We start from the raw sequence: 21,372 nt of genomic DNA, 5'->3' as shown, positions 1-21,372 counted from the left end.
AACAAATATCATAAAACATCAGATATGATCCTTTTTTTCTTAAAGCAGTTAAGATATTTTTTTATCACACCAACTGCATGTGTTTTTAATAAATCTTAATTTATAATGTGTGATTTGGATCCTAAAGCAATATTAGTAGCTCAAGTAATTAAAGCTACATTTTTAAAAAAGAACAGTGAATCAGACAGCTTTTTTTGAGGTTGCTCTTTCCTCATCAACATCCCGTGCGTGTCTCATCTTGACTCACTCTGCTTTTTAGGCAGTATCACCAGACTGGAATAAATCTTTCATCGGATCGTATCTGCCATATAGATTTATCATATGGAGCAAGGGTTTTCTGAAATAATCTCTCATGTTAATTGCATTGTTTTCGGGAACTGCATAGGGACGGGGAATTGGTGACACTGTAAAAATACACACATACACACACACACACACACATATAATACAGGTCTGATTTAATATACTTCAGTGCAGATGATCACACTGCAGCACTGTGCTTAGCTGTTAGAGAATGTTGTATCACATCTTGGAAAGGAGAGCTTAGGACAGGCCTGCAGGCATGTGGAGGGACATTTTATGCAAAGGTAAGCAAAACCTTTATTCTTTTTTTAGAGAGCCCTACAAGCGTGTAAACTGACAATTTTTAAAAGCCCAAATAAATTATATGTAAACGGAATATCTTTAGCTCATGCATTTCATGAACAGAATGAAAGATTGGTATGTGATATCCTGTGTTTTAAAATCATGCTTTGCAGGGCACAAACGATTCATTAAACACACATATATCTCAATATTTTGTTAGAAGACGTGATAAACAGGTAGGAGGTTATGTATCATGCTCTGAACCAGCTATAAGGGTTTTTATGCAGAAAATATTTGCTTTATTTCTAAAGCTGTGCCATTGCACTAGAATTCTGTCTATCTCATCCTTTCTTTCCGTTTGATTCATTCATCTTTTTTCTATTTTTTTTTTTGCTCTTTTCCCTCCCCCTTGTGGAAAAATTAACCCTTTCTTCATGTATGCATTCACTAACATGTCCACCTATTTTAATCGTCTTCATTTTTCCCCTTTCTCTTTTGATCTTCCATTACATGTCTAATATCAATGTTTCTCTTTACAAACCCTTTGTTCTCTAACTTATAACCGCAATCACAGGGTATCCCTCTTTGATTTAGGGGGTGCAATGTGGATTTCCTCATCAGCGATATGTTTGTGTCTGTACCTGTACTGTGCATACTTCGATAAATCAAAATCAGCAGTTGCTAGCATGATCTGCTATAACTCATAGTAGTTAAAAAAAAATAGAATTTAAAAAAATGCTTTTCCATAGACATGAGGTTTACATGACACATAATGACGTGTTTTTGTAGAATATTCTCAGTACTATTATATGATGTCATGTTTTAATTATCACTGCATGCATTCTCAATATTTATTCTTTATGTCTTTTTAATGACCTGGAGTAAAGAGCAGAGCTGGATCTTCTCTTTGTGTTTCCACCTGAAGCGCCAACTATCAACACAACCCTGTTGTTCAAATTTCTTGTTTAAATTATAAGTTGGCTAAAGCATCAGTGTGTAATATATTAGAATATTAACCCCCTCACTGTTCGGAAAACAGTTGCATAGGTACAAGGACTGACAAGAATTTAGAATCCAACCATTGTCCATGTGCTGCTTGGCGTCAGGTTCTCTCTAGACTGACAAGGTCGGATCCCTAACTGCAGTTATAGGCAAGGGATAGGAAGCCATTTTAGAGTAGTTGGAGTTAACAGAAAGAAACACACCTAAAACAGGTGGTAACATAATTTCAATAACAGGTTCAAACCAAAGCCAAGACACCAAAAGTTGGGGTACTATTCAGTGTACTCTACGATGATCAGTACATTCTACAATGTGGAAATGGTCAAGTCATGAGAGTGCTCTGTGTGAGAGGAGAGAGCAGGGGAGGGATGTCTTTTCCCATCCCTACCTCTCATCCACTCAAAGCACTGTGGAAGGATATCAGAGTGGATACCTGGTAATGAGAGCAGGTATCCTGCCATGTCTCACTGAATGAGGGGAAGTTCATTTGCAGTATGATGAGTTGCAGGTGGCCCTCTCTACCATCATCATGGGCCCACGCAACCTTTCACAAATATATCTCTGATCTCCCGAACATGAGTGGTGCTTTGCAGCCAGGTTCCCTGAATTCCTGGGGTGCCCGGTCCATGACCAATGTGCCCAAGTGGTTAGTCCAACCCTGATGAGAAATCAGATGAGATGTTCGGATGTTCCTGATCCTGTATGCGTGAGCTGATCTCTGTGTCCCAATAGTGCAAAGCCTTCCAGGTCCCTGTGCAGCTTGCTCACGACAAAGCTGAGAATGAAAAAAACTGCCTGACTGGCCTCTGCTCAATGGTGCCTCCTGGAAGTGGCACCCAGGCACTTGCCATATCCTAGGAACACTACTGGCCAGAGCCCTCCTTATACATACCCAAGGGAAAACAGACCATGTGACAGACCTCTCTGTCCTTGTATTACTTTTACTTTATGCTGGTTCGTCTGTTTGTTTGGTTATTGCCCTGTCTGTACGGTCCCTATGCTTAATTCCTATTTTGCCAAAAGAACTACCGAATGGCCGGCCACCCAACAGGGAAGTGTGCTGCTTGTTAACCTCTTGACCTCATTAGAACGTTGAGGTTAACCGCAGACACTTTCTATTGTTGAATGATCGGCTGGGTGGTCGTCGTTCATATGAACGAACACGTGGTTGCGGCCATCTTGGACATGCGAATGCCCAGCGGTGTTCGTCAACGAATCTATGGAACTAAAAACGGACACTATTTTCATACGAACACCGCTGAAGCCGCCTATCTTCCTTCATCTGTTCATCCGTTCATACGAACGCCGAGCCATTCGGTACATTATGATGCAAACAGAGCCACCCCAGATAGCTATCCCATGAAGCCCATTTGTATAATGAAAGACTATGTGAAAGACTTTGGCTCCATGGCGATTGAACTGTGTGTATAGGATCTGAGCGCTGTTCGGTAATATTGTGCGCTCACATCCAAGCTATCTGGGGATACGTTGAATATGGGGATTCTGTTCGGAGTTTTTGAATTATGTATTTTTATGTGTTTTTATTGTACATATAAAATGGAGGTTATGCCCTATCCTGGAAGGTAATTGAGTCACTTCTAGCACTTAACCCAATTACCTCCAGGATAGAGAGGAGGGGACTGTAATGCTCATGTGGGAGTGTTTATACCTGGATGTATTCTTATTTGTTGTTACAGAAACTTGTCCCAGTTTTCTACCAGGTCCCCTATGGGAGTGTCCCTGGTGGAAGACCTGCATAAAAGCCGGGCATGTAGCCCACATTAAACAGATTCCTGCTTGACCCTTAATACAGAGCCTCGTCTCGTACTTGGGGGGATTATTCGTGTGTTTTTCTGTTCGGCGCTTAGGAGTGTTCGGTAGCTGATCCTGCGTTCAGGAAGGGAATTTCTTTGGCGGCTTTAACCGCTTTTGTACCTGGGGTGCCGTTACAGACACAACTATCAGATACAAAAAACAGAAGGAAAAGTAACAAAGATGCTGATTAAGTGGGGGGAAATGATGACAGGAAAATGCAGAGGAACAAAAAACAAAAAATTAAATATAAATAGAAGTATATCAAAGGATGCAAAAACACACACAATCTATACAGAGAAAACAAAACAAAAATAGCCCTCGAAAACCTAACTACTGATCATACAGCAGTGGTTAGGATGCACAAGTCAATTTTTGTTATTGTATGACCAATTGTCACTAGACCTGTTGGTAGTAATGTGCCTGTTTGGCCTAAGATTCAGGACATATTGCCTGACTACAGCTGCTCTAGAGGGATGTAGGTGGTGGTGAATAGACAATTAGACAAGCCTTGTAGAATCAGCCACCAAGTTTTAAAATCCAGATCACAGGGAATACAATGAGAATAGACAATAGCAAAGTAATCTCCCCAGGAAAAAAAAGGTGAAAGTAAACCTATCAGAAATTGAACAAACATTTTCTGAGTCCTCAGCATGTGATTCTAGTCCATATAATGTTTAGTAAGTTAAGAAAATGGTCAACCGGTTTATCAAGAATGAAAGAATAATGTTTTTATTCTATTTACTGTGAAATGTAATAATACATCAACATTCAAAACATCACTGAGTATAAATGTTCAAGCCAAAAGAACAGGTCAGTTGGAGTTTTGGAAACATTAAGTTTTTTACACAATTGAAATCCAAATCTACTAAATGTAGGTCACACATATCTGCTAAATTTAGGTTTTACATTTCTTCATAGAACAACGTATTGTTTGATAAAGAAATCTCTACGTGAAACATTTTATGAATGAGACTCACAATGAGGTTATTTGTTCCAAACGTATAGGTCATTGCTAAGCACGTTTCCAGGTCAGCAGTCAAATGTCTACCCCCACTTCTTAAGATAATGGATGATAATATCAGTATGAAGTACCTGTTGGTGACAGGGCAGAGTCAATTAAATTATTATTGACTACAAGAGGCTATCTAACTATGACCTGCCAGCTGCTGATGTTCAACAAATTCCAAATTCTTCTGTCAACTTTAGAGGTTAACTGACAAAATATTTTGTTACAATTTGACAACAGCTGGTCATCCTCAGATGTAGAACCACTGACCAAAGATGCAATGCAATGAGTAGAGTTGGAGGGATGTATAAGATAGTCAAGGTACTTAAAAAATTCCACCGATAGAAAATTACAATATGTTGTTTATAGATCCTGGATACACAGATATGCAAAGCATCATTCTGAGAGTTTTATTGCTATGGAGCTCTGAATACACATGACACACTACTGAGCTTTTAATTGCTGTGGGGCTGTCTGATAAATTCACGAATACATAGTTCAATTTTTTTGTGTGTGAATTTTATTGTTATGAAGTTGGGTACAACCATCTATTGTGAAATATATACATATATATCACACATAGGTGGTTAATCCATGAAACTAAACATTCATTAGAAAATTAGATACAGCAGTGTGCATGCTTGGGCATCTACAGGTGAAACCGAAGAGTTAATTAATTTGCTCGGCAAAGGGTAAAAATAAAAATAAAACATAAAGAATTTTTAAAAATAGCACAAGTTATAGCCTGCTTTTAGTTAGCTATTAGATTACACTAAAATCAAAGAATTCCCTCTTTAAGCTACTCCATTCTCACACATTCTACATTGCCCTTTATTTTTTAATTCCTTGTTAAAGGAGCACTAAAGTCGCCCATTCTCAATGAAGTGGTGTGGGTGCAGTCATGTTAGCCCTGCAATTTAAAACATCACTGTTTTGTAGAAACATTGCAGAGTTAGATATATTGCTATTGACTGTTTTCCTGACAGCCACTAGAGGCGCTTCCTCCTCCAGAACTGAGTAAAACTCGGTTCTGGAATAAAATTCTGCGAACAGGAGGAACAGCACGGCTTTAGCCGCACATGTCTAGTTCTATGAGAAGCAATCGATTGGAGGAGATTGTGGGTTATGTCAATTGGATGCTGACGCCACTAGAGGTGGAGTTGGAAGCAGCAGTGGAGGAAAACGAGTTATCATTAGTTGACTTAACTTTTTTAAATGACACAGAGGGTTGACAGAAGGAAACCTGTAGTCCCAAAATAATGATTCTTAATTTAATGACTACAGGTTCCCTGGAAATGGACAGGTAAAGGAGTATCGTGGTTGGTTGTGAGGAGGAGTCCTGCTCAGTTTTCTCATTTGCCAAGCTGAGTGCTTACTTAAAGTGCATCTAATAATGAAGTTGCTTAGTGAAAAGAAAACACATGGCAAGGGGGTCGGGTTATGCTACAGAAAGTTGCAAAATATTATTCAGGTTTGAATGTGGAGAAAACCACAGCATGCATTTAATGCCAAAATGTGCAGTGTATAAGTGATTTTATTGATATGATTGATTTTTTTCTTTAAATAACATAGCATAAAATACATGTAATTAAATGCAATTGTGCAAAGTCATAGCAAATAATGAAACAGGAAAGGAAGTCAAATAAATCATTTCATTTTATAACAATACATGTCACATTTAGTGGCAGACAAAACATACTTGCAGGGTTCAATGCTGTCAGAGTATTTGTTTATTATTTGCATGTAATTGTATAGACTGTTTCCAGAGCAAATGTCATTGTAATACAAGGTGCACTACCATACTTCGTTCTGTAATGACATGAGATACAACATATCTCCCAATATAAGGAGGGGTGGAAATCAGTACAAGGGGTGTATGGACCAAAAGGGGTTGGGATAGTGATGCACGAACCCACCTGGAAAGGGAGCAGGGCCACATGTGAATACATGCCAGGCTGCCTAACAATCATGCAGGCCACAGAAATTAAGTGCTCGGGCCTTTTACTGATGTTATCACAAATATTTTTTTTCCTTTAAAAAAAATTCAATTTAAAGGAACACTGTAGCATTGAGAATACAAATATGCATTTCTAATGCTATAGTTTCCCTCATCCTAGTAGTCTTAGCCCCCTCCCCCTGAGGAAAAAAAAAGATTTACTTACCAGTTTCCAGCACCAAGGCTCTCTCAGGGCTGCTAAACTCTCCTCCTCTAAGTTACTCTTAGAGCAGCACTGGGGACCTAATGCGCATGTACAGCACTGAGCCAATGCTTTCCTATGTGGCTTCAGGATTACAGGATTACATAAAGCAGGGACATTGCACCCAGACCACTTAATTGAGACACTTAAGTGTTTTGGGTGTCCCTTTAAAGGGATTCTAAGGTGTTAGTTATCCAAAGTTGCATTCCTAACACTATAGTGCATTCTAGTGTCCCCCTTGCATTCCCCCACTAAGCAATTTTTGTACTTAATTAATCCAGTGCTTGATGCAACTCCTGGCGCTGCTCTGTGTACCCCCGTCTAACGTCATAAGAACCAAGCCAAGATCAAATCATAGGCTTATTTTGGAGGATTTATTGGGCTCAGAGCGCATGCACACACTCTGATCCTGTAATGGGATAGGAAAGGTGAGAGGGAGGAAGTGAATGAAGGAAGAGGGAGGCCGGGATTAAAAAAATATAGCAGCAGAGTGGACATCGAGACTGCTTGGGCTAAATTCAGTGTTGAAGGAAGGGCAGACATGAACTTTCGTTTAACAGACAGATATTTGGTTAGCCCAACTGCACCCACACACCGGTTAGCTCTGTCAACAGTGATATATAAAATAAAACAGCAAAAAAGAGTGTGGTGCGCTGTTATGAACAAATATATATAGTGTGTGGTCACACCAAATTTAAAACTTAGTTTAAATACGTTAGAATATACTCTTCGGGTATTTAATAACTTGAATAAAAAAACATAGAAAAATAACATAGCGTAAAACCACACACAAATGGAATAAAAAGGGGGGAAAATATTGCATTCACAAACATAAAAAAAACAGGCACATCAGAAGGTCCAAAGACCCTTCTACCATATACAGCAGTGGTCCCTCCGTGTAAGTCCCGGTTGGAGTCCGCCCTGGTTGGTAAAATATAGCCAAAAGTCAGCATGGTGTAGGCTCTCCTGGGATAGTTGTCAGTCCAAGCTGCAGGTATCACTGAAGACGCTTGAATACCAAACAGTTTCGTCAGCAAGACTCAAGGTAAAGCAGATACAGACTGTCTGAAAACCCCCACCTTTTAAACCCCACCAATGATGTTCATGATAGATCTCACATGTTTATTGATTTTTATCATCCAAAAAGATGGCTAACCGGGATCATGTCGATGACAAAAATAATCTCCATTGGAGTAAAGTGCCCGAGAAACATTCCTGGCAACTTTGCCCACATTCCCTTCCAGGTGAACATCAGTATTCAAACCAAGTCAGTTTTCCTGCATCATACCTTAGATAAATAGCATCGGGGACAGAAGACATATCTGTGTGACAAATCATTTAATATGAACTCTATGAGGACATCTATAATAATACTTCTACGACTAATAATGAAGTATTCAAACCAAGTCCGTTTTCCTGGATCATACCTTAGATAAATACCATAGGAGACAGAAGACATATCCATATGACAAATCATTTAATATGATTTCCATGAGGACATCTACAATAATACTACTAATAATAATAATGAAATACAACAATATATCAGTAATGTGAAAATTCTTTACAATATACAAAAGCAGTGCAAATAGAAATATATGTAATATACATCATCTCAAAGACATGTATTCATAAAATGTACAGAAAAAATGCAGAAAATAGACAATAAGAGGATAAAAGGATAAAAAATAAAAAAGGGGAATTAGTACATCACATAAAAGCCATAATATCCAAATCAATATTCAGACCTGTATTTTCAAGTGCTTTTAGTTTATAAATCCACATGGTCTCACGCTGGCACACTTTCTGTGTTATATTGCCTTTCCTAATATCAGTATCCACTAGATCTATCCCAACACATTAAAATTCATTGGTGTTGCCCAACACATAATATTTCCTTAGTATACTAGGTGTTCGTGGGTGGGCTGATGATAGATCATGAAGGTGCTAGTAGAGTATGGTTTGACAGCGTAATAAATCATGAGAGTGAAGTTGAGGAGAGCGTATGGGTAGTCAAGGTACTAGTGGGGGTATCATTGGGATGGTCTTGGCTCACCGAGCAGGTAAGTACCCCTAACCAAAGGGGCATCGGGGGGGTTGTACACCTCTTGTGAGTGTGCCAAGTGTGTGTGTGTGTGCGAGACGGGTCTGAGACTGCTCTTTTCTGGACCTGGCAGTAGAAGGTACTAACAATAATAGAGTAGCAAAACAGTAGGTCAAGACAGGTAAAAACAGGGGCTACTAGAGCATAAAATATAAAACAAGAACATTGGGGGTCTGGAAAAGTTCATTCCTCGATGTGGGGTAGCTTTGCCCTCTTCTTGGTCAGTCAGGTAGTTGCTGTGGCTCCCGGAATGAACGGGATTGCTGACTCTGGGTCCCAGGCATGGGTGACTTGTGAAGCATAGGCTGCAGATGTGGAGTCGGCAAGGCCCAGTGTGAGGAGTAGCGCAGGTGCTTCCAAGTCTGAGGTGAGCTTGTGGACTGTTCCGTTGTGGGAGACGAGTAGGGATTTTGGCGTGCCCCATCTGTACGCCACCCCTGCAGAGCGCAGGCGGCTATTGAGTGACTGCAGTGATTTACGCCATTGGAGTGTAGTTTTGGTTAGATCTTGATAGAAGGTTAGGTACAAGTCTTTAAATATCAATGGGGTTTTGCCCCATCACTGCTGTCATGATATGGCCCTTGTCTTGATGTGTGTAGCATCGGAGGATAACATCACCGGTAATTGGGGCCACCGACTTAGTGCTGGAAGGCAGCCAGTATAGTCCAGCTATGGTGAATAGCTTGGCTAGGGCTGGTAGTAACAAAGAAGCAATAAGTCTCCCTATATAGTGGGGTAGTTCCTCTGTATTGATCTCAGGGGGTACATCGTGGATTTTAAGATGGTTACGGCGGTACCTAGCTTCCTGTGTGGTCATTTGCAGTGACATGTTCTGCTGTGTAGTTTGTAGTTGGACCATTGCGTCTTTCAATTCGGCTACTTCACTGCGGAGTTTCCCAATGTCCCCTTCAGTGGAGTTTGTCCTGTCACTAAGCAGCTGCATGTTTGTTTTTAGGGAGCACACATCTACAGTTAGGAACCTCTGGATTTCCAGCAGTGTGTTTTCCCTGGTCATGGAGCTGCTGGGGTAGGCACCTGGACTGGTAAGTTAGGGGTTGTTGGGGCGTCAGGGCCATCTGTGGCCGCTATTTTAGGTGGTACCTGCCTTTGCAGTAAAGTGCCAATATCCTGCTGGTCTGTTGCTTAGACGGGCTGTGGTCTCTGGGATCGGCACCCCATTGCTGGTGAGGAGCTGAGGTGGGTCGTGGAGTGGTAAGCGGATGCATTGGCAGCCTTGTTCAAGCCTGTTCTGACGAAGAGCTCCTCGAGGTCGGCGGGTGCCGGTATGTAGTAGGCCCCAGTCCTCCATTTCGCCTTGGCCAACTTTGGGGTGTACTGAAAAGGCATCGATGCCGCAGGATATCCCCGATCCGTGCCCGCTATTTTCAGGGTTGGATGGGACCTGTGCGTGGTAGGATTTTGGCGGATTTTACTGACTGGGTGAGAGCACTCAGAAATGGTGTCTAGCCCTTCTCGCTGTCAGGCTCCGTCCCCCGCTATTTTTTTTCGATGTTTTTTTATTTAAGTGATTAAATACCTAAAGAGTTTTATCGCTATCCTGAATGCTGTATTTATACTTTGAACAAGAAGTAGTTTCTAATGTATGTATACTAAGTTTTAAATTTGGTGTTGCCACACACTACATATATTTGTTCATAACGGTGCACCACACTCTTTTTTGCTGTTTTGTTTGATATATATATATATATATATATATATGATCTTTCCTTTGCAGCTTAAAGGACAACTATAGGCACCCAGACCACTTCAGCTTAATGAAGTGGTCTGGGTGCCAGGTCCATCTAGGATTAACCCTGCCTGCTGTAAACATAGCAGTTTTAGAGAAACTGCTATGTTTACAAATGGGTTAATCCAGCCTCTAGTGGCTGCCTCATTGACAGTCGCTAGAGGCGCTTCCGCGCTTCTCACTGTGATTTTCACAGTGTGAAGATGCCAGCGTCCATAGGAAAGCATTGAGAATGCTTTCCTATGAGACTGGCTAAATGCGTGCGCAGCTCTTGCCGCGCATGCACATTCAACCGATAACGGCAGAAGAAGGAGGAGATTCCCTAGCGTCGAGGAAGCCCGGAGCTGGAAAAAGGTAGGAATTTAACCCCTTCCCCACCCTAGAGCCCGGCGGGAGGGGGACCCAGAGGGTAAGGGGGACCCAAAGACCCTATAGAGCCAGGAAAATGAGTATGTTTTCCTGGCACTATAGTGGTCCTTTAAGTCTGTCAGCAGTGAGCAGTGTGCATTGATGACAGATGTAAAATAGGCACAGAAATGTCATTAGGCAGCCCACGCTGCCAAAGTCACATGTACTGGAATCATGTAAGTAAACAAAGTGTTTTTATCCCTTTTGGTGCCACAGGGGGAGGTTAGTGGGGGGACGCGAGGGGCAACTTGCCCCCGCACACAATTGACAATAATTTCGCATATGCAGTGTTTCAGGCTCCTACCAGCATGACCATTTCAAATCACTGAAGTTGCCATGGTGGTTGGAGTAACCCTTTAATGCCAATGGGATAGACACAGGCAGATCTATTAATCAATCAATCAGTCAATCAATCGGATTTTTAGATTTCTTGCTTGGATATTATAGAATTCAGGGATTTTGTTTAATTAAATAAATCCCAAAGTGTATTGCTCAATTATTTGGTAGGCTGGAATAGAGCTATACTTTCAGTTTCTAACAAAAGCATTCTAACCAAGCGCATTCTATACATAATTGTAGAATGCATAACAACCAGGGAATCGAGTTTACTCTTTAAGATGTCATCCAAGAAAAAGTAGCTGTTTGTCTTCTTGCACAATAAGAACTCATACCACGCATTCTAGTTGTAATTTCGCTGCCATTCTTCAAGTTCTGCTGATTAACTGAAAGCCGTGAGAGGTGCAGACATGAATAAGTAAATTATAGTGAGTGCCCCCTGGTTCTGGGAACTTCAATAATTAGTTTTATCCAATAAAAATTATTTGAATTACATTGCACAAAAGAACTTGAAGGAATAATAAATTAAAGCACTAAGTTTTTTTATAGTTTCATGTTAATTTATTTCTGTTTTTTTGTTTTTTTGGGTTTCTTTTTCATTAATAAATTCTAGGTTACCACTCAGCACTGCATTATTTAGCCCTAGAGCATATCGGAGGAACTTTTTGCTGTAGCATCAAATAATTTATTGAAAAAGTTTTAAACATGATTTACTGCCTTTTTCTAATACTACCCAGTTACAACGAAAAAGCGGCCACTATGGGGACATTCACAAATTCACTTACGAGGCAGTCACTTGTTTTAATTCCTTTAATTTTTTTTATTTTTTTAACGGATTAAAAGCAAAATCACGTTCAAGGGAATTTTCTGATGAAGCATATTTTCTATTTTTGAAACTGTCCTTTATTGGTGGACACCTTATCCACATGTGAGTCAGTAGAGGGATGGACCCACAATGCCACCAGCGCCTGTTGCCTACTTATTGAATGACATTGCTAGGGGCACTCAACTGTGGTGAAGAAAGTACAAATATATCAAGTCACATGTTGCAGGAGCATTGTTTGCACATGTTAAATACAAAGGAGTAACTATGTGTCCAAATCTCACAAAAAGTGAAGAATCGGAAACATAGAGGTATCTGGTTTTCTTCGAAGAGATAATTGGCTTATGGAACATTTATAAGTCACTTCATTCACTGAGGTACTCTTAGCCCCTGACAAAGGTGCTATTAAACGCACCGAAACGCTTATTGTTTTTTTTTTTTTTATTACACATGGTGGCACTAGGTGTTTAATTTTTATTTTATTTTTTCCTATTTCAGCTCTGAGTTATGTGGTCTAATGGTCTAATGGGTAATTGGGAGTGTTTTGTCTTAACATTTTACTAGGGACAGCATAGAACACTCTCGAAGGTGTCTGGCTTAGGAGTAATAGGGATATTAGATCTGCATTTGCACAGTCCCAAGCTACTTGTTGCTTTCAGCACATTTGATGACTATTGAGTTATTTTCTATACTTTACCAGGGGCAGCATAGAACACCCTTGAAGGTGTTTTACCTAGGAGTAATACGCAGGGCCAGATTAAGAGCCCAGTGGGCCTGGTGCTGACAATTATGATGGGGCCTTATTAAAGAATCTTATTGACCAAAAACACTAAAACAGTCATACCTCTCAAGCGTCATGTATCTGATGGTGTTGGATGGTGTTGGAGGGAAACTCAAAGGATGCATCTATAAGAACGCACATACTCTATGCTAATCTCTTTATCTAAATTATGCTTTCGTCTTTCAAGTAAATCCATACCCCCTAACAGCAGTGTTCAGTGCAGCAGGAAGTCAATGGGCGGGGTAAAAGGGTGGGCCACTGATGCGAATCACGTTACCAAAACTGCCAAAAGGGGCAAACATGCCCAAAAAGGGGGCATGTCTGTTCAAAGAATTGGAAGGCCAGCTTGGCATCAGTGTCCCTATGTATCACAGTGTCAGTGTCCCCATGTCGCCCAGTCCCCTAATCTCCCAGTGTTCCTATGTCTCAGTGTGTCCCGTGTCACTAGGATACTAGGGGACACTGAGAGACATCGGGACAACGGGAGACATGGGGGCACTGAGACACATGGGGACACTGGGAGACATGGGGGCACTTGTGGATACAGACATGGAGACACTGGGAGACATGGGGACACTGAGACATTTGGGTACACTGTGAGAAATGGGGTCACAGACACTAGGGACACAGAAAAAAAAACCAACAATATATGTGAAACACAACCCCAGTGAGAAATGTATAAATTTGAAGCAAACCGGGACTTCCCCTGAATTTTGGGTGAAGTATCCTGGATGAATCCCCGAAGACTTCCTCTTGTCTTCAATAGATATATGCAAATAGGATAGGGGAAAATCTGCTAAACACAAGCAAAATAAAGAAACATAGCGTATAACTGTATAGGGACTAGTGTTAATATGCAATCACAATTGGACACTCACAAATTGTTGGAGTTAAAACAGCCTTGAAATGTATCTTTTTCTTCAATATCCAATGTGTTGTCCCTCCTCACATATTCATCAACGAATGGGTGTATATATCTCAGAAGAAAAAATATATACAAAAATTGTAGTGCACTTCCAGAGTATAGTAAAAAAAGTTTTAATAACTTACATTCAGATAAAAAATAAACAGCATGTCACCATAAGACGTCCTACGCGTTTCGTCCTTGGACTGGACTTCCTCAGGGACTTGGTGAGACAAGGTGCAATCACAAATGTCAACAGCAATAAAAATATCCCTCCCGCAGTCCTTTTATACATCCCCATTTAGTGTTCAAAGTCTTTCAGCTGGTGTTCACTTTTCGTTTTTCGCGGTCTTGGGCCGGATGACGTCATCGCATGCGCCACGTGCGTTCCACCATGCGTTTCACAGACCCGGAAGTGGGTCGCGATCGTTGGTCTGTTTCCCTTATTCTATTGCATAGACTCAGGACATGTGTGGACGGGTGCACCAAACGGAGAGGGGGAGGGAGAAATAATTAAAACGGTTCTCTGGATGGCACTTACAATTGTAAAATCAAGCAAAATCGGAAATGTATATTTACAATGTGACCTGTTAATAAAGACATATGTATATATCCCATTTTGTGAGAGAAAAATAAGAGTTGCTGAAAGTTGCTTTTCTTGCATATTTTATGTGTTTTATACTTTTCACATCATTTATAAAACACGTAGGAAGAGAATAGTGATATAATTTGTAGAACACATGTAAGGAAAGAATAGTGATATGATTTAACATCTTATAATTCTGATACCATAAACAATGTATATATACAGATATTGATATGATGGTGAAACCCATTTATGTTGCACTTTTGTTTCTTTCTTCTTAAAGGTAAATACAATAAATGTATGTCTTTTGAGTGACAATCAAAATATCAAAAAAAGATAACAATAAAAAAATTGAAAAAATTGGAATGACAATGAAAAAATGAAAAATGAAAGTGTAAAGTAAAATAAAATAGAATAGAATAAGAATGAAAATGAAAATAAAAATAAAAATAAAAATAAAAAATAAAAATAAAAAATAATAATGGAGTAATGAAAATAGAAATTAGAAATAAAAATAAAAATAGATATAAAAATAAAGGATGAAAATAAATAAAAATGAACATAAAGATAAAATAAAAATAGAAATAAAAATAAAAATAAAAATAAACATAGAAGAAATAAAAAATAAATAGATAAGAAAAAATATATATAAAAAATATATAAGAAAAATGATAATAATAGGGATAAAATAAAAAATGCAAATGTAAATAAGAATAAAGATACAAATGAATTAATCCTTTATTTTTCGAAAGAAGGAAAGGTGCAATGATTCCCACATGTTCTACAGAAAAACGAATATAAAATTAATAATTCATTTAATCTTCAAAAAAGCTCCACAAATCAATATCTAAATTTAAACCAAAGGGTTGGAGTGTTTTTAATTTATTGATCCAAAAAGTCTCTCGTTGGGAAAGCTTTTTGGTCAAATTTCCTCCTCTCCAATACGGGTCTACATGTTCAATGCCCAGAAAAATAAAACTCCGCCAATCTAATTTATTGCAAGTATTACAATGTAGTGGTATTATATGTTTTGTTGATTTTTTTCTAATATTGTTTTGATGTTCTAATATTCTCTCTTTTAACTTCCTGCATGTTCTCCCCACGTACTGTTTTCCGCAGGGACATTGTAGCATGTATACCACATTTTTCGTATTACAATTTATATTGGATTTTATTTTAAATCTCTCTTTTGTGGTAAAGCTCATAAATTCTCTCTTTTGTACAAATTTTTTATTCTTACAGGCTTTACAGGAATTGCAAGGGTTAAAACCACTAATGTTCGAAGTTTTGTTTCTACATGGAGTTTTTAAAGCATAGCTGGGTGCTAATATATTTTTTAAGTTTTTTGTTTTCTTGAAAATAACTGGTGTTTTCATCGGTAACACTTTACCCAAAATAGGATCCTGGCGCAGAATGTTCCAATGTTTATTAAGTATCTTTTTTATTTTCCAGTGTTGTGTATTGTACTGAGTGGTGAAAGAAAAATTGTAATTATCTTTAGAGTGTCTTTTAGGGTTAGATGCTATCAATTCTCGTCTATTCCTTTTTCCTATTTCCTTAATTTATTTTTCTAGCAGTGTTGTTTCGTATTTCTTTGCCAAAAATTTATTTTTTAGATGTTTAGCTTGTTCTCTATAGTCTGAGTTCTTTGTACAGTTTCTTCTCACTCGTATTAGTTGGCTTTTTGGTATGGTTTCCAGCCATTTGTCTTTATGGCAACTCTTTCTATGAATGAAACTATTACCCTCTGTTTTTTTAAAAAAGCATTTTGATTGAACTTGATTGTTTTCTATAAAGAGACTTAGGTCAAGGAAATTGATAGTGGTGGTATTTATTTCGTATGTGAATTTTAAACCATAATCGTTTTGATGGATGTAATCAATAAACAATAACAAGTCTTCCTGTGGACCTCGCCAAATTAATATTACGTCGTCAATAAAACGTTTCCATAGGACCAGGTTCGCTGCCCAGCTATGCCCACTCCATATGTGGTTGGATTCCCAATCCCGCATATATATGTTTGCATAGCTGGGGGCGAACCTGATCCCCATGGCTGTACCAGTGGTTTGGAGGTAAAATGAATCATCAAAGAAAAAATAATTTAGGGAGAAAGTAGAAGATGGGTATTATTGGGAAGTTGTTTTGAAGATATTCCTTGTTCAAAACAACTTCCCAATAATACCCATCTTCTACTTTCTCCCTAAATTACATAAGAACCCAATAAACCCCCCAGGTAGGCCAATTATCAGTGGCATAAACTCTGTATCTGCTCACTTATCTGAATTCGTGGACCATCATCTTCAAAAATATGCACAACAAGCACCTTCCTATCTAAATGACACTGCTCATGTTTTAAGAATTATGGAGAGTGTAATCTGGGAACCTGACTTTGTCTGGGTAACCATAGATGTCACGTCACTGTATACAATAATAAAACACAAGAAAGGTTTGGTTGCAGTGGAACGAATTATGGAGAAAGATGAAAATATATCATCAAATTTTCGAAATTTTATTGTGAACAGTATTCATTATATTCTCAAACATAATTATTTTTTCTTTGATGATTCATTTTACCTCCAAACCACTGGTACAGCCATGGGGACCAGGTTCGCCCCCAGCTATGCAAACATATATATGCGGGATTGGGAATCCAACCACATATGGAGTGGGCATAGCTGGGCAGCGAACCTGGTCCTATGGAAACGTTTTATTGACGACGTAATATTAATTTGGCGAGGTCCACAGGAAGACTTGTTATTGTTTATTGATTACATCCATCAAAACGATTATGGTTTAAAATTCACATACGAAATAAATACCACCACTATCAATTTCCTTGACCTAAGTCTCTTTATAGAAAACAATCAAGTTCAATCAAAATGCTTTTTTAAAAAAACAGAGGGTAATAGTTTCATTCATAGAAAGAGTTGCCATAAAGACAAATGGCTGGAAACCATACCAAAAAGCCAACTAATACGAGTGAGAAGAAACTGTACAAAGAACTCAGACTATAGAGAACAAGCTAAACATCTAAAAAATAAATTTTTGGCAAAGAAATACGAAACAACACTGCTAGAAAAATAAATTAAGGAAATAGGAAAAAGGAATAGACGAGAATTGATAGCATCTAACCCTAAAAGACACTCTAAAGATAATTACAATTTTCCTTTCACCACTCAGTACAATACACAACACTGGAAAATAAAAAAGATACTTAATAAACATTGGAACATTCTGCGCCAGGATCCTATTTTGGGTAAAGTGTTACCGATGAAAACACCAGTTATTTTCAAGAAAACAAAAAACTTAAAAAATATATTAGCACCCAGCTATGCTTTAAAAACTCCATGTAGAAACAAAACTTCGAACATTAGTGGTTTTAACCCTTGCAATTCCTGTAAAGCCTGTAAGAATCAAAAATTTGTACAAAAGAGAGAATTTATGAGCTTTACCACAAAAGAGAGATTTAAAATAAAATCCAATATAAATTGTAATACGAAAAATGTGGTATACATGCTACAATGTCCCTGCGGAAAACAGTACGTGGGGAGAACATGCAGGAAGTTAAAAGAGAGAATATTAGAACATCAAAACAATATTAGAAAAAATCAACAAAACATATAATACCACTACATTGTAATACTTGCAATAAATTCGATTGGCGGAGTTTTATTTTTCTGGGCATTGAACATGTAGACCCGTATTGGAGAGGAGGAAATTTGACCAAAAAGCTTTCCCAACGAGAGACTTTTTGGATCAATAAATTAAAAACACTCCAACCCTTTGGTTTAAATTTAGATATTGATTTGTGGAGCTTTTTTGAAGATTAAATGAATTATTAATTTTATATTCGTTTTTCTGTAGAACATGTGGGAATCATTGCACCTTTCCTTCTTTCGAAAAATAAAGGATTAATTCATTTGTATCTTTATTCTTATTTACATTTGCATTTTTTATTTTATCCCTATTATTATAATTTTTCTTATATATTTTTTATATATATTTTTTCTTATCTATTTATTTTTTATTTCTTCTATGTTTATTTTTATTTTTATTTTTATTTTTATTTCTATTTTAATTTTATCTTTATGTTCATTTTTATTTATTTTCATCCTTTATTTTTATATCTATTTTTATTTTTATTTCTACTTTCTATTTTCATTACTCCATTATTATTTTTTTATTTTTATTTTTTATTTTTATTTTTATTTTTATTTTTATTTTCATTCTTATTCTATTCTATTTTATTTTACTTTACACTTTCATTTTTCATCTTTTCATTGTCATTCCAATTTTTTCAATTTTTTTATTATTATCTTTTTTTGATATTTTGATTGTCACTCAAAAGACATACATTTATTGTATTTACCTTTAAGAAGAAAGAAACAAAAGTGCAACATAAATGGGTTTCACCATCATATCAATATCTGTATATATACATTGTTTATGGTATCAGAATTATAAGATGTTAAATCATATCACTATTCTTTCCTTACATGTGTTCTACAAATGATATCACTATTCTCTTCCTACATGTGTTTTATAAATGATGTGAAAAGTATAAAACACATAAAATATGCAAGAAAAGCAACTTTCAGCAACTCTTATTTTTCTCTCACAAAATGGGATATATACATATGTCTTTATTAACAGGTCACATTGTAAATATACATTTCCGATTTTGCTTGATTTTACAATTGTAAGTGCCATCCAGAGAACCGTTTTAATTATTTCTCCCTCCCCCTCTCCGTTTGGTGCACCCATCCACACATGTCCTGAGTCTATGCAATAGAATAAGGGAAACAGACCAACGATCGCGACCCACTTCCGGGTCTGTGAAACGCATGGTGGAACGCACGTGGCGCACGCGATGACGTCATCCGGCCCAAGACCGCGAAAAACGAAAAGTGAACACCAGCTGAAAGACTTTGAACACTAAATGGGGATGTATAAAAGGACTGCGGGCATTGGCGGATCCAGGGGGGGGGCAACGGGGCAATTGCCCCCCCCGAGATTCTCCCCTGCCGGCTAGTGCAGGGCTGGCATTGCCCAAGCGCCAGACCTGCAATGTGCCTGCGGACCGGGGAGGGAGATCAGGGATCTCCCTCCCCGGTCCGCAGGCACATTACTGACAGCCGACCGGAAGGGGAGGGAGAGAGGACCCGGGAGCTGTTACCAGCAGCTCCTCCGGGTCCTCCTCTCGCGAGATTTGGAGCGTTGCCGCGGTTACCACGGCAACGCTCCAAATCTCGCGAGAGTGAACTCTAGCCCTGGAGCGCGGGCTAGAGTTCACTGGAACCACTGGACCACCAGGGATTCCCCACTGGGACCACCAGGGATCCATAAATATCCCCCCTCCTCCTCAATAAAGGTAAGAAGGGAGGGGGGGCATAAATATATTTTATTAAATACATTTTTTTTTTTTTTTTATGAAAAAGCCTCCCTTCCCTCCTCCCCTTCCCCCCATACACACTGCCCCACATACACTGCCCCCATACACACACTGCCCCCATACACACACTGCCCCCATACACACACTGACCCCATACACACACTACACACACTGACCCCATACACACACTGACCCCATACACACACTGACCCCATACACACACTACACACACTGACCCCATACACACACTGACCCCATACACACACTACACACACTGACCCCATACACACACTACACACACTGACCCCATACACACACTGACCCCATACACACACTACACACACTGACCCCATACACACACTACACACACTGACCCCATACACACACTGACCCCATACACACACTGACCCCATACACACACTGACCCCATACACACACTGACCCCATACACACACTACACACACTGACCCCATACACACACTACACACACTACACACACTGACCCCATACACACACTACACACACTGACCCCATACACACACTGACCCCACACACACAAACACTGCCCCATACACACAAACACTGCCCCCTACACACAAAGACTGCCCCCTACACACAAAGACTGCCCCCGTACACACAAAGACTGCCCCCGTACACACAAAGACTGCCCCCGTACACACAAAGACTGCCCCCGTACACACAAACACTGCCCCCGTACACACAAACACTGCCCCCGTACACACAAACACTGCCCCCGTACACACAAACACTGCCCCCGTACACACAAACACTGCCCCCGTACACACAAACACTGCCCCCATACACACAAACACTGTCCCCATATACACACTGTCCCCATATACACACTGTCCCCATATACACACTGCCCCCACATACAAACACTGCCCCCCATACACACACTGCCCCCCATACACACACTGCCCCCCACACACACACTGCCCACAAACACACACTGCCCACAAACACACACTGCCCACAAACACACACTGCCCACAAACACACACTGCCCACAAACACACACTGCCCACAAACACTGTCCCCATACAACACTGTCCCACAAACACTGTCCCCATACACACTGCCCCATACACATACTGCCCCGCACACACTGCACACCTATACACACACAGTGCCCTACACACACTGCTGCCCCCCATACACACATTGCCCCAAACACATACACACAGTGCCCCCCATACACACACTGCCCCACACAGACATACAGTGCCCCCATACACACACTGCCACCCTTACACACTCACTTCACCGCTCACACACACTGCACCTTTCACACACACTTCACGCCTAACACACACCACTTCTCCTATGCCCTATATCCCAGCAGACCCCAGGTAAGTTGTCAAACTGTTCTTAAACGGTATGACTACTTACTCTGGGGTGGGATCCTGGCACTACTGGCACCATAACTACTACACTGAGCTGTAGTGGTTATTGTGCTAGGATTATTTTTTTTAAATAATCTACAAGTGCCCCTCCCGAGATCAGGCTCTGGATCCGCCACTGACTGCGGGAGGGATATTTTTATTGCTGTTGACATTTGTGATTGCACCTTATCTCACCAAGTCCCTGAGGAAGTCCAGTCCAAGGACGAAACGCGTAGGACGTCTTATGGTGACATGCTGTTTATTTTTTATCTGAATGTA

At 39.5% G+C, this 21,372-nt stretch overlaps 1 protein-coding gene across 2 annotated transcripts in view; it reads left to right on the top strand.

Annotated features, from left to right (window-relative positions):
- Window positions 1-272: 272 nt before the first annotated feature.
- The window catches only part of LOC134577579 (brain-specific angiogenesis inhibitor 1-associated protein 2-like), a 199,711-nt gene continuing 178,611 nt past the window's right edge, over window positions 273-21,372 (top strand). The window contains exon 1 of one of the 2 annotated variants that reach the window (XM_063436396.1): window positions 273-587. The gene's annotated coding sequence lies outside the window, so the exon portion shown is untranslated. Of the gene's footprint in view, window positions 588-10,993; window positions 11,042-21,372 lie in introns of those variants that run through there. The other variant, XM_063436397.1, reaches the window with a different exon arrangement.

This window comes from Pelobates fuscus, chromosome 11, assembly GCF_036172605.1.
Source record: "Pelobates fuscus isolate aPelFus1 chromosome 11, aPelFus1.pri, whole genome shotgun sequence".
NCBI lineage: Eukaryota > Metazoa > Chordata > Amphibia > Anura > Pelobatidae > Pelobates > Pelobates fuscus.
Note: the sequence above shows the minus strand (reverse complement) of the source record. Positions and strands in the feature narration are given on the sequence as shown.